Consider the following 15,109-nt stretch of genomic DNA (forward strand, 5'->3'; position numbering starts at 1 on the left):
TCCTGGCTCAGATGCTGAAGTGTGACAAGGCTCTGAGATTTAGCTTCTCAGACTCCAAAACGTGGACAAGTTTTAGAAAAATCCACTGTATTTTAAATGTAAAACTTTTGGGGGGTATTTTGCGTATATAGGCAATTTCTTACTCCCTTGGCAGTTCAGCATGAAATTGCACCAACTGCCCTAGAACATTTCTACTGCCAGTTTGTAAGCTCTGTGCTTTAACAGCAGCTAAGTCCTGCAGCTGGGCTTGTCCAGTTTCTGTCACAAGGACTGTAATTACATGAAAATAGTAAACCCCCAAAGCATGATATATTGCATACAATTAAAAATTAAAGTGATACTGTTGTTAACACAAAGGTTAAAATATAAACCTAAATGCCAAGAAACCTGATGCTTCCTAATTTCACAGTGATGCCTTGACCACATATGGAACTGCAGATCTCTTACTGAAATTGTTATGTTACTTTGGTGCCTGTACTATTTCAGTGCCCACACAGCCACAGCCTGTGTAAGAAGGATCTTGTAGCTGTCTTGTAGCTGCAAAACATGCACATCCTTTCACCAGAGGATTTACACTGGGGTCAAACTAGTTTCCATGGAATAGAAAATCTAACCTTACATGAAACTAGCTACTTCTTTTTTTTTAGTTTTGTTTCTCCCATTTAGTTAATGCATATTCAAAAGATCCATCCAGTTCCTGCATTTCATTTTTTAAATTTCAGATAGAGCTCTGTCAAGTTGTAAAAGAAAAAAAGCAAAGCACCAAACTGTGCATCTGAAAATTAAAATTAAGCTTCTGTTCCATTTTACTAGATCTAACTGATCTCATATGCTGGGATTTATCTCAAAGATGCTTTACCAGATTTCACTAACCCATTATACATCCTAGAAATTTGAATCCTTGCTAGACATAGAATTACAGCTTAAGATAAACTGATTATCCCATAACATGTCTCCTACTTAACAAAATAGGAGTGTCTCATATGTAAATGTAATCTAAAATTTAGCATCCAGCAAAGGTCATTAGAGAGATGCAACTCTAAATTAAGAAATCTTATTAACCAGCTAAAAATGCATTAAAATAAAACAAATACTAATGTTCTAACAGTAGCAGCTGAATATGTAAACATTCACCACTAAACTTTTATAAAGCACTACTTTTTAAATGGTTGTAACAATTTTATTACTATGAGATTACTTAGAAATGAGCTATTATAACAAGGAATGCTCACAATATCCCTCTAGTTTAGGTAACATTATCTTCAGCTTCCAGATGGAGAAAATTAGACTTTTCTTTATAGTGCTTGTGTGTCCAGTTTCAAGCAACAATGGAATAGAAAGGCCAAGGCTAAAAGAAGTTCTATATCATTTATGTCCTTGTCATCAGCATGATAGATAAACAGTTGCCTGCTAATTCCAAGATGCCACAGAGCCTCTGAGTAGATTATGTAGGTCAGGGTCTCAAGATGAAAATCTGGTTCTTTGAAATCCAGACTCCAGATTTCACCCTAAGTATGGGAGCTTTGTATTTCACACTAAGTAACTGTTTTGGATCAGCATCTCTCCTAAAGAGGTGCCTGGAAAAGGACCAAATGGCACTTTCAGTTTTTAAGCTTAAAACTTGTCAAGAACTCCATTGAACCAGTAGTAATGCACAGTCTGAAAAATAGTTCCAACTGGTTGTCTGAGGAAATAAGGTTTCCATGTTCCTTACCGTGCAACATCAACCAAATGACACAGGCATCTCAAAGCAAAGGAGATTCCAGGAAACACCAGCTGAGGAGGTGCTGCACTATCAGCTCACACATGGGAGAGACTCTACCCCGCAGGAAAAAAGATTGAGCTGGTGCTGGTGCCAGCACTCATAGATCTAGCTTGTTGTTTCTGGAGTAACATTTCTACTTTATAAAACAATTGCATGTGGTAGCAGTGATATAAATGAGAAATCTGTTTGTGCTGAACACAACACTGTGAAGCCAACACTTCTATAACTCGAAACTAGGATGACCATCTTGGTATGAGCAAAGCATGATCTTGAAAGGTTTTTCTTTCAATTGTATATAAAAAGTATTTCTTCTGAAATAAAGAAAAATTCATATCAGCAACACATACTATCATGATCAGCTTATTACAGAAGTACTTGGGAAGAACTACCTGGTTACAGGCTGATCCAGCCCCAGAGCAAGAGGGCACAGTAGCTAAGCATTAGAGCACTACTGCTCAGGAAAAAGACCTTCAGAATTGCTGAAACCATCCCACAGTAAACATTAACAATTGAAATTGCCTTTGGCTAAACTGCTGCTTAGTGCTGTGTTAGCTTTTTGTAGAGTCATCGTGTTCACTGTTTATTTACAATCTACTATCTTTTTAAAGCAATGATACAGTATTGCCTTTAATGAATATGCTGAAATCCAGCTGCCAGGAATTGCCTTGATCTCAGCCAAGCAAGCAGAATTCAAACGAGCCTAAAAACATGGGTTCAAAAAACAATACATTATTTTGTAGAGGAGTGGGCTGGAGGCTTTTGGGGAATAAAGCTGTTTTGAGAATACAAATCAAACTTCACAAACATTATGTTTGTCTGATTTTCATGCCAGCTGTTCACTGGCCTCTAGCTGATTATTTTATCAGTATTACCTAGAAGTAACCCTTCAGCTAATTAAATTGCAATAGCTTTTCTTTCCCATGGTTAACCACTGGGCAGCAACTGCAAAGGCCTGCAGGCCACTGACACTGGTCTTTTGTGCTCTCAAGCTGCAAGGAAGACTGTCTAAATTAAACATAGAGGCTGTTGGCTGAATTTATAACATTTCAGTTGCTCATTAACAGAGCACTCTTTTGAAGCTGTTGATTAAAAGCTTTCTTCAGGGAATATTACAGTATTCTGTCTGCATGCAGTTCTCTTTTTTCTCATAAGTATTTATGCAGTGAAATAAGTCTGTAAGTGCCAGACATCCCACTACCTGACAGCTGAGGGCTTTTATCAGAAAGATAAATGGAAGGAATTTGGATAGCTCAAAACAACAATTTTTCAAGAACAACGTGCCAAACAAATGATGTTTCTGCCTGATGCAGTAATTCAGCAGGAAATCCTGTGGGTAAATTCATCTGATTTAGCTAAACAGATAGGTTTCTTCTTGCCCTTTAGCAGACTCACTGCAGATTAAGGATCAGTCCTTTTTTATTGCTTTTGTTTGTATTGTACCCAAGTGTCATTTCCATCCTTCCCTGTGACTATAGCCACATGCAGGTTCCCTGTTTTAGAGAGTTATTCTGATTTGATGGTGGATGAGTTTCCAAAACTCCAACATTTATTTCAACCTTTTTCTTATTTTAAGAAAGGGTCACTGCAGAGAATATTTTCTCCAGAAAATAACTGGGAAGTCACCTGAGTCTCTGGTATGATTCAACTGAAACTAACACACTGAAAACTGAAATTAATGCAGTTACTGAAATGATTAGCATTTGGCACTTGTTCAGGAAGCCAAGACAGCCACCATTCTTTGATTCTCTGATTCATTCCTCCTCTGTTCAGAATTGTTCAGGTAGCAATGCTGTGGGCATTTTTCAGCAATCTGTGGAAGGAAAGTAGATTTTCCATTACCCTAAAATGCTGCTAATGCTACTCATCACAGTTTATAATACAGTAAATGCACACTTGCATGCTATTGTAATATCCAGATAACTGAATTTTCTCTTTTATTTCCTCTCTTAAAACCTGTTTTCTCACTCTTTAATTCCTATATTCTTACTAATGCTTAAGTTAGCCAACACAAACTACAGACCATGTAGTTTTATACTGATAATAACACCTTGTGATTACAGACTTCCCTAAAATAGTCATTGATCCAGGGCAGGTTTTGTTTAGCTATCAAGCTCCCTGTTGGGCTCTAACTGTGGAAACATATATGAGCATTCTGCTTTACAGCTCTATCCAACTTCCTACTTGATTTCCCAGCCTGATTGATTGCCATCGTATTGTAGACTCTCAGGGCTCATCACACTATTGCATGCTGGCCAAATTTGTGTCCCAACTCATCTCTCTGTGCTCTAGGGCCTCTCTTGTGCTCATGTGCAAAATTGTATCACGCACACTTCAGCTGTATAAAACTAGTCCTCTGCGCTCTTCCAATAGGCAGTGGAGGCACCTCGACTTTTGGGTTATTCTTTGTATTCTGGACACCTTTCTTAGGGTGGTTACTTAGAAATGTCTCCTCATGGTACCTCCCTCACCCACTGATTGTAGCAGAGTGAATTACTAGTTCAGCAGACTCAAACACCCAACATCCAGGCAGCTACCCTCAGGCAAAACAAGCCTTATCCTGAACTTCAGGCTAGGAGCTCATTGCATGTGTCTAAATATCCCTTATCTAAATACCAGATCCATATATTTTAATATATTAGAGGATATTATACAGATTATAAATGCATTTTCTCAAGGGCACAACAAGTTGAGTTTATATTCTGTAAGGACCTACAGCATTTTAATGCAGGAGGCTGGAAATTTTGCAGCATCTTTACGTAGTTTTAAATACTGAGTGCTTGCCATTAATTGAATATAAACACAGTAATCACATGAGTATTCTTTGAGTTATTTATTTTATAATTACAAGTAGTTTATTTTTTTTTTTAATGCATGCACATATTCAAAGTTCAAGTCTGTGTAGCAACTGGATTTTGTGCTGATTTTAGTGTGATGAACAACCACAATGTAGAAGTTGTCAAGGGAAAAGCTAGGAGTGTTGACAGATGGTTGGGAAAGAGAAAGTTTATAAACTGAGAAGCAGTCAGAAGTTTGGAAATGTGGGATATCATTGGTCAGATATTTCTGCTCATGTAAGAGGCTAACTTCTTAGAGCTGATATTCAAACTTTTAAATTTCAAGTTAATAGTCTGCACTGAGTTTAGTTACACATCTCATTAAATATTTTTTCAGAGTGATTTAAGATTCACCGGCCTTTCTTACAGTCCTTTGAAGGAAAACAATTTCTGAAGCTTCTTAAACCCACTGTGCTCTATGTCCCAGATTGATGCCTTTCTCAAATCCTATTATAGCCCAGAATGGCAGACTACATTTTTTTTATGGGAGACAGCTGCTTTTGCTAGTCATTTTCTTCCCTGCCACTTTTCTACATTTTTCTTCTGACTTCCAGATGTTTGGCAGCCAGTGCAGTGCAGTAATTCCAAGAAAGCTTCCAAACATCTATGAACCCAGACAGTGTGTATGCACAGGTTTTCTCTGTAGCTGATGTGCACTGTGATCCTTTTTCCTCACAAAAGCCATGCAACTCAAAGCTTGTACGCTCAGAAAATCACGGTTTGCAGTGTGAGAATTTCAGTGCATGTGCGTTAATAAGAAGCTTTGTAAACAAGCCGTTAGTTTGCAATGTCCAGGAGACAAACAAATTGACACACACACACACAGAGATCCAGTATACCTTAAATACATTTGCTTCCACGTCTGCCCTTGGAACTTCAGATGCTGACTGTGAGGCATGAGAGTACCTGTGTGCCTCTGAAATGGATTGATGATTTCTTTTTTTTTTTTTAATTTGGAAATCGCATTTAACTAAGTAAGAACTGGGTTAATATGAGAGGCTTAAGAGATCCACCTAAGAGCTAAGAGGCATTTTCAAACACAACATGGTCTTCATAGCAGATGAGCTATAGTATGTCAAAGGAAATAAGGTCTGGGATAGGTATCCAAGTCATTACTACTAAGTAGATCCAGCAGAATTAGGGGATGGGCAGTTACTCTCCAGCTGATTGCAGTTATGCATTGATAGTAATGCATAGGGGTTGCACTAATTCAAGCATTAGCCATAATCTCGTGTGTTTCTGACTGTGCCTATCATTCATCCTGCTGGTCTATTAATGCTGGCAGATCTACTTTTGTATTATGTAATGTATTTCTTTTATCCTGAAACATTCTTCCCAATAAAAAAATAAACCCAGAAAGCTTCAGAACTTGGTTCCAACTGCACAGTGCACAAATTTCACAGCTATTCCTTTTGTCTTTTTCACCTTTTTTTTTGGATAAACCTGTATTTTCCAGTCTTGGCTTTCTAGCAGTGAAATTATCTACTTCTCAATCTTTTCTTTTAGAATTATAAGTGAAGCATTAAGAGTAATTTTTAGTATATTTATACTTATAATTTGATCATAAAGGATTTACTGAAAAATTCTAAACACCCTAAATCTTCTTGGAACTATTCCGTTCCACTATTTTCCAGAGTTTTCAGTAGCCTGTGGAAAAATAAATGAAAAAATGTGGCATTCTGATTTTTATTTCATCCATATAAAGTACTCATGCACATCTCAGAAATTTATGGGTTGACCCTCTCTGTGTCTACATCAAATCTACCCCAGAGAGGTTGTGCACTTCCCATCCCTGTATGTGTTTGAGACCAGGCTGGATGGGGCTCTGAGCAACCTGATCTAGTGTGTACCCACCCATGGCAGGAGGGTTGGAACTAGATGATCTTTAGAGTCCCTTCCAACCCAAACCATTCTATGATTTCTCCCCCAGTCATATATATTTGAATAAGGACAACATATCTACACAGTCTACATTAAAGTACTAAGAACTATGTGCATAGTTGAGATTTGCTATCTGATCTTTACAGCCATAGACTCTAAAGTCCCAAATCAAAGTTCAGCACAGTCAATGAGACCTTCAACTTAATTCAAAGTACTTGCCTTTAAACAGATTACTTGACTTGCATATAATGGTGGCTGACACAATGAGAACATGGAATGGAATGGACTATTTCAGTTGGAAGGGACTGACAACGGTCATGCAGTCCAACTGCCTGACCCATTCAGGGCTTAAGTTTAAGTATGTTGTTAAGGGCCTTGTCCAAATGCCCCTTAAACACTGTCAGGCCTGGGGACTGACCACCTCTCTAGGAAGCCTGTTCCAGCATTTGCCCATGCTCTTGGTAAAGAATTGTTTCCTAATGTCTCTTTTTTTACCTCCTTGCTTTGACTTCTGCAAATGCTTTTGTGGGATGGCTTGCTTTCATTTGTAAGTTAGAGAATGGAATAAGACTTCCAGGCAGAAAAGGGAAACAACAGATAAAGACAACTTAGATAAATAAATGTTCTAAATTGTGTCAGCCTGCTATAGCGTGTAACCATTCTCTACTAGTACTCTATTAAGAAAGCAAATGCTTCAGTTGCTTTCTAAATAAGGAACATGTAAATTAAATAAGAAAGGAATTGTCAAACATACCAATGGAAAAAGGAGAATCCAAAACTCAGGAATTCAGGAAAGATAGTTATTTGCCTTTTTAAAACTACTACTACTCTACTACCAATAATTACAACAACAATAATAGTAACAACAACAGTAATAATAAGTATTCCTAAGCATCTATACAATAGCCAAGAGGAAATTATCAAGAAAAGGGAGACAGACTCCTCAGACTGCTGTGTGGTGAGAGAGTGACAATAATAGGCATAAATTGAAATGTGAGAGGTTCAAGCTAGATTCAAGGGAAAACATTTTCACTGTGTGTCAGTCAAACTGTGGAACTGGTTGTCCATAGAGCTTGTGAACCTTGCTCTTGCAGGTTTTCAAAATCCAACAGGATCGAGTCTGATCTGAACTCATAGCTGACCCTGGTTTCAGGAGAGGGTTGGACTAGGAATTTCCTATGATCCTCTGCACATTTAATTATCCTGCAATCCTGTGGTGATAAATAGGAGATAATGTAGTTTTACCAGAAAACAACCTATTAAAAGAAACATTCTGTAAAAAAACCTCAACAAATAATAAAGAAACCTTGTGATTTCTCTCCAATGAAGAAACCACAGTAGAACCATGTAATTTTCAGAAGTATAGAAAATGTGAACACATGAGGTAAGATTGAAAGAATTCATTTATTTAGTCTAGCAATGAGAGGATTGAAGGAAGATATATCAGTTCTCAAATATGTAGAAAGTATTGAGAGATACAAAGTGTTCTTCATGTCCATTGATATGGTAAAAAGTAAAAGCCTTAATTGCAACTTGAAGATTTCAGTTATATTTTACAAAAAGCTTTTGAACTTTTTGAACATTGTAAAGAATGTTACACAGCAGCTGATTGGAGAGATCTGAAGAATCAGCATAACTGCAATTTTTCAAGGTCAGATTAAACAAATATCTGTCAGGATCTGATTAGATAGAGTGGATTCTACTCTGAAGCAAGAGGATGAACTGGAAAACCCTTTCAGATCTCTTTTTTAATCATGTCTTAAGAAGTACCTCCATTGTCCTCATTACTAAATTGGCATGAAAAAATGAAAAAGTGTACCAGTGTCACCTCTCCAAGTCTTCTTAAATTCTGCCAAGTTTTTTTTTTCCTACTTGTTAAATCCTCCTTCCTTCTCTCTCCTCAGTTTCATGTACTGAGCATGATGCCATGTGGTACAGAATATCCCTCTGGTCAGTTGGGGTTGACTGTCCCGGTTGCATCCCCTTTCTAACTTCTTGGGCACTCCCAGCCCATTTGCTGGTGGGGTGGGGTGAGAAACAGAAAAAGCTTTGACTTTGTAAAAGCACTGCTAAGCAAAATCAAAAATATCCCTGAATTAGCAACACTGTTTCCAGCACAAATCCAACATTTAGCCCATACCACCACCTACTATGAAGAAAATTACCCTTTTCCAGCCAAGACCAGCACACTTAGTACACAGGTACACAGACACAGAAGAATTTCAGCTAGGCTTGAAAACATGTTCTTGATCTGGCTCATTTCACAGCATCACAAAATACCCTGAGTTGGAAGAGACCTTAAAGATCACCTAGTTCCAACACCACTTCCATAAGCAGGGACACTTTCCACTAGTCCAGGTTGCTCAAAACTCCATCCAGTCTGGCCTTGAACACTTCCAGGGATAGGCATCTATGACTTCTCTGGGCAAACTGTTCCAGTGCCTCAACACCCTTGAAGTAAAGAATTTCTTCCAAATATCTAATTTAAACCTATTGTCTTTCAGTTTGAAGCCATTCTCCCTTGTCCTGTCACTACATATCCTCATAAAATATTCTCTCTCTAGCTTTCCTGCAGGTTCCCCAACCCTCTGCTCACCTTCTTGGGACTCGCTTTAACAGGTCCACATCCTTCTTATGCTGGGGACCCCTCCTGGATGCAATACTCTGGGTGCAGGCTCACCTTTGACCTGCTGGCCATGCTGCTTTGGATGCAGCCTAGGATACATTTGCCTTTTTGGGCTTGGAGCATGCACAGCCAGGTCATGTTGTGCTTGTCATTTATGAACACCTCCAAGTCCTTCCCCCCTGGGCTGGCTGCTCATGATTCATTCCCTGCCCAACCTGTACTTTGTCTGGGATTTCCCTGACCCATGTGCAGGACCTTGTACGTGACCTCACTGAACTTCATGAGGTTCACAGCTCATGCAAGTCACACTGGTAGTGAAGAATGCTGAGACCAGCCTGACTTAGCAATCCCAAAATTGAACATTCAGAGGAAGAACAATGTTTCCCAGCAGAAACTGGCACCTCTGAGGATGTGGCAGAGTTCCTGATAAAGGAGCCAACAAGTGATAGTACTGATAATGTAGCCCGGAGACATGTGGCACACAGTCAATCACTTTGTAGTCTAAAAGCTCAGTGCCTCTTTTTCATGGCAGGGTTTTCTAACACATCCATTCTCAGACTGTGTGGGGAAACTCCTCCCTTGGGTGGGGACACCCCTCAAGGTTAATCCTTGAGGCTGAGCAAGAGATTTGCCCACAGGAAATGTATGAGTGAGTAACATCAATTTCCATAATTATTTTGCTAGCTTTAATATAATTGTTTCAATATTGCTTCAATACATAGTGCACTATACTAGTAGTTATAGCTACCTATACTGTACAGTAAATAATTCTGATTAAGGTATTTTAGTCTTTTCATCATCATAATAAATTTAAATTCTTATCTACTTTATTCATATAAATGTATTTGGTTTGCCAGCTTTAATCCCGTGGGACAAAGTTGTATAAAGGCTCAATTACACCTATATAATACTTTAGAAATAAATCATTGAAAGTCTGGGACTAGGACTGGGTCCAGCTCCACCCAGACTCCTCTTTCAGAAGGAGTTTAGAAAGCAAGAGGGTCCTTTCTGCACATTGTGACTCAGCAGGGCAGGGGGGTCTTCCCAAGTCTTCACTTTGTCTGAAGCTCCCATTCTGCCCCTGACACTCTTATAGCAATCACCTTTTATAAAAGAACACAATTATTTTATTATCTGACTCTAAAAGCATTTTTCTATGGAAGAAGCTTACCAGTGTGTAGCATTGTAATGTAAATGACTCAACATAAATACCTGAGTCATTTGTCATTATTAATTCATTTTTTAAAGCAATCTATACCAGAATACTTAGAGAAGCATCCATCATTTTCCAAGTTTTAAATAACATATGTGATATTTACCTTCCCTTCAGAAAAGACAATGGCACTTTCTCACCTTTGTTACCTTCAGAGAGTTTACATTACCAAGAAACCACTATCAGCAATTACTTCTGCATTTTAAGTAACAGTTTTGCATTTCTGCTCTAGTTTTGCCAAAACTGAAAGACTCAGTTCAGATGCATCTGTTTTCCAGTGACATCTATGATTGCTTTCTTTCATTTATTCAGTGAACCAGCTGTGTTGACTGATGTCTGAGAAATCAAGTTCAGTCACAGAATAATTCCATTGTAGTCAATTTAGTTGCAGCAAAGGCCAATTTGACCCATGGAGCTCCATATATTGTAAAAGGTCATGCAGCCTGCCAGTAGTTCAGACAGGATTTAAATAGAGGATCCTCCTGAATCCCAATTCAAATGAGACTCTTTTGACATCATCACAGTGTCTACATATTCAGACTGACATTTTGTCACTCAGAGCACTGCTTATCTGTTGCCACACCAAAAAGTGACTGTCATGGCTTCAGCCACATGCCCTCATTCTTTATTTCCATTTATGTATAACTCTCTCCTCTATTCAGTGGCAGCTGTTAAAAACAATGTGGAGTTCCTTTCTCTCTCCCTCCTGGGAGCTGTGGATGAGGAAGAGGTTTCAGACACATTTCAGGAGGGCAGTAGCAGGGTACTGACCTCAGCCTGGGAACCCAGCAGTTTCATTAGTGCCAGAGCAGCAGCCTGGCAGCTGAAAGCAGCTCCATGTAGCACAGAGCATGCCTGCATGGGATGCTGACAGTTACAATAATACTCCGATTATGAAAGACCCTCACTGAATGTAGGGGTTTGGATAATATGATTTATTGAACCCCCTTATAGTCCTGTATATCTATGATGTTCGTATGAAAAAGCTAAAAAAAGTTTTATGGAGGCAGGGAAAAGGATGGTTATCATTCCGAATATCTACAAGCAATCACAAGGAAGCTCTGGCTTACCTCATTGTTATACAACTTCCTTACTTATGATTATTTCCTTATCATAACTTTAAATTATTTAAAAAGGAATTATTTTTTCTTGTTTTCCTTTTTCACAATTTATTTTTCATTGTAATATAAACCCTAACTTATTTTAAATTATTCATAATGTCTGTTACATAGTCATCATTATTTTTCACATAAAACAAAACAAAATGTGCTTTTGAACATTCCCTGTAACTAAGAAGTTCCTTCTCTACAGTCATCAAATTTATCAAACTCTTTATCATGTAAGAGATTTGGCTTTGTAATTGTAAACATAACATTTACCATAATTTCATTATTATATATTCATTATATATAATTTTTTTACATAATTCAATTTATTGTTTTGATTAATCATTACTGTGAAGCATTTTGTACCTGTATATGTATGTGTGTGTATGTATATATATATATATATATATATATATATATATATATATATATACACACATACACACACACACACACATACATATATATGAGCTGGTTGTGTAACACTTTCATTGGGTACCTTAGCATCCAACATGATTTGAAATTCTGCTTGCCTCTGCCTGCAACAGGTGCCAAGTAAATTTCCCCCCTCAAGTTTCCTCCTGAAAAGGGTGGATACCATAAGGGTGGTTACTTCTGCACATGGTAATTAGAAGGGCAATTGTCCCAATATGGGCCAATTTTGCTAGAGAGGCTCTTAGTAGCATTTCTTTTGGTGCTAAATTTCTATGCTATTAAGCATTCCTGTATAGACAATATTAGAGTGGTGATTTTTTTTTTTTTTCTAGGATAGTTTATTTCACTCAGATATCCAGTACAAACTGTTCTATCAAGTGTGGGGTTTTTTCTGCAATAAATTGCATCTGCACTATAACAATAAATATTGCACAGTATATAGCAAACCTCAGCCAAAAGGGATCTTGAACTATGACTTGATATTCTAGGATGGAGTGAGAGATGGCACAACATTTTTACTCTGTCATCCAGGAGGATTTTCAATTAAGTTCAGATAGTTCGGTTATAAAGCTATAACATTTTAACTGTAAGAATTTCTATTTTTTTCTTGCTTTTTTTTAGACTGTGCTTCAGTTACTGGCCCAGACAATGAGTATCTTCCTCTGACACAGCTTATGTCAACCAACTAAATTAGACTTTGTGAAAAAGACATTAACACTACACTTGAGAGATCAAAACAAAATACTGATAAACTTCAGTTGTGAAGAAGGTTAAACCTTTCATCAAGAGCAATTTTATAATCAAGTTAGTCAAGCTGTCCTACCCATGATTAATGCACTATCTCTAAGGGAAAGACACCACTGCAGATAAAATTCATGAAGTACTAACCGTGCGATTCTAATTAAGATACAGGTTGTTGCATTAAGCAAATTAAGCTAGTTTAAGGAACTTATCCTTCCAAGGAGTTAATGAAATGGTATATTCCAAAAATTTCAATAAAAATGTTATTCTGTTTAAGCTGTTAAATTTCATTGTGAGGAAAAAGAAATGCACTGACCCCTAAATAACCCCACTCTTCTATCCCTTATTATTTGTGCCTCTGTGCAGTACAAAGAAGCTCTCATAACTTTTCTACTTTTATAAACAGAGGACAATACATAAAGTCAGTCTGAGTAGTAAAAGTGCATGAGTAGTCAGGAGTACATGCCACTGATGGAAATAAAAGTATTAAATCTCCATTTATTAAGACGAGATGCCAAGCAAAAACTCTTACCTCATGCACAGATGGCTGGAACCTTCCCATCTGTTAGTAACTTCTGGCTTCCAACCCCTGCAGGATCCTAACATCAGTCCTCTAGTCATATTAGCATGTCTGGGGAGTATTAGGAGTCAGAGAGATCCCTGTTCTGGGTTTACACAACTACTTCAGCACGGATATTCCCTTGGGACTTTTCCTCAGTTTAGATGTGTTTGTGTGTATAAGACATTGAAAAATCAAAACCCACCAAAGAAGCCATACTAGACTGAGATCTCAACTGGCTCCAGGGAATATTGAAGCAGGAAACTAGTTTAAAATCTTGCTTCTGTTGAAGAGCACCTCTGGAGTGGAATTTTCTCATGTTGTGCATGCTGGGGCACAGTTGGTAATACACTGATATACCCCTAGCAGTGTCAGATATTACTTGAACAACAAAACAGTATCATTCTTCACCGGGCATGTTTCCTTTTTAGTTGAAAACTGCATGCAGCACAGTTACCAGGTGTCCTTACTTACAGCCTCCAACCATTGACATCTGTATTTGTAGCACAGAAAAAATGCATTTACTAAAGCAGAGCCTCCCAAGCTACAGCTTTTGTAACACTGGTGATACACAAACTACTTCCACACCACATGTGGAGCCAGAGCTGCCTACTAGGAGATACTCAGCTGAAGTGTAGGATGAACACCCCAAATCTGCTGCTGTTGGCAATCAGCCAGCCTGGAGGGACTTACCTAGTGGCTTACACAGATTTCTATACATAGGCAGTAATTATTACTGTTAATGGTCATTGATCAAACAGCTTTATTATCTAAATCATTCAGGAAATCTTAGTCTCTATAAAGTAACAGTAGAAATAACTTCAATCAATATAGATTTGTGTTCAATAATTACGAGTAGAATTCATTGCTACAAGCCAGCTTACCATTAGATATAGCGGTAGATTAAATGATTAGGAAATATCAGGCAAGAAGGAGTAGAAGTAAGAAATTAATTAGGAATTTCCACTGGCAAAGGTCAGCAAATCTTTCTGACCATTAGCAACGAATATATAGCTGTATCACTAAGTAAAGAACATAGAAAACAGATAACTCACACAGAACAAGGCAGCTTGATAGTTTTATGATTCCTTTACCTTAAAGAAACTAAGAGAATGACAGACAACAAAAGAGTAAGGCCCATATTTCTAGTCTTCCAAGACATGCACGGAGAACTTTGGCCTCGAACATAGGTAGGATTTCTTTACCAATGAACCATACATTCAGTCCCAAGCTTCAAGATAAAATAGACATAAACATGTTATCAGAGCTCCAGATAGTCTTAGGCTTCATATCACTGCTAGACAATATGGAGTGTTTTTCAAATCATACCTGCATAGCTTTGCTCTTTGCCGTCCACTGTCCTTAAGGAAATATTTCAAAAATACGCATTTATTTCTGAGAACCCAATCCCTCTGGGTTGGGTGCCTCAAAATGCCTCAATTCTCAGCCCACAGTCTGGAAACTTCAGTCAGACGTGAGGAGGGAGTGAGGGCATGGATGTAAGCCAGCACGTGAAGTGACTTGGACACGAGTTTTACCTTCCCAGGGCCGAAGGGATACAGATGCATACAGGCGCCTGCAGGATGGGCTGTTCTGCCCGGACAAACCCCCGTGAGTGATGGCACGCAGGGGATGGCACCACTGCCCCGAGCTGCCGAGATAACCGAGCCCAGGAAACTTTTCACCGCAGCACCTGGTGGTCGGAGCATGCTCGTGCTCCCAAACGGGGTTGCAGGCAGCGCTTATCGCCCATCGGAGCCGGCTACGAGCACAGCTGAGTGCTTCCCTTGTGCCGGTGCCGAGGAGCAGCCCGGCCTCCAGGGGCAGAACGTGCCGGCAGCTCTGACCCTGTCCAGCCATGGCTCCGGGACTCCCCCTGTCCCTCAGACACGGCCCCCTGCCGCCATCTTGCTAACGGCGCCGCTCCCCGGTGCGGGGCCGGGCTGTAT

The sequence above is a fragment of the Haemorhous mexicanus genome, chromosome 5 (assembly GCF_027477595.1).
Source record: "Haemorhous mexicanus isolate bHaeMex1 chromosome 5, bHaeMex1.pri, whole genome shotgun sequence".
In the NCBI taxonomy this organism is placed as follows: domain Eukaryota; kingdom Metazoa; phylum Chordata; class Aves; order Passeriformes; family Fringillidae; genus Haemorhous; species Haemorhous mexicanus.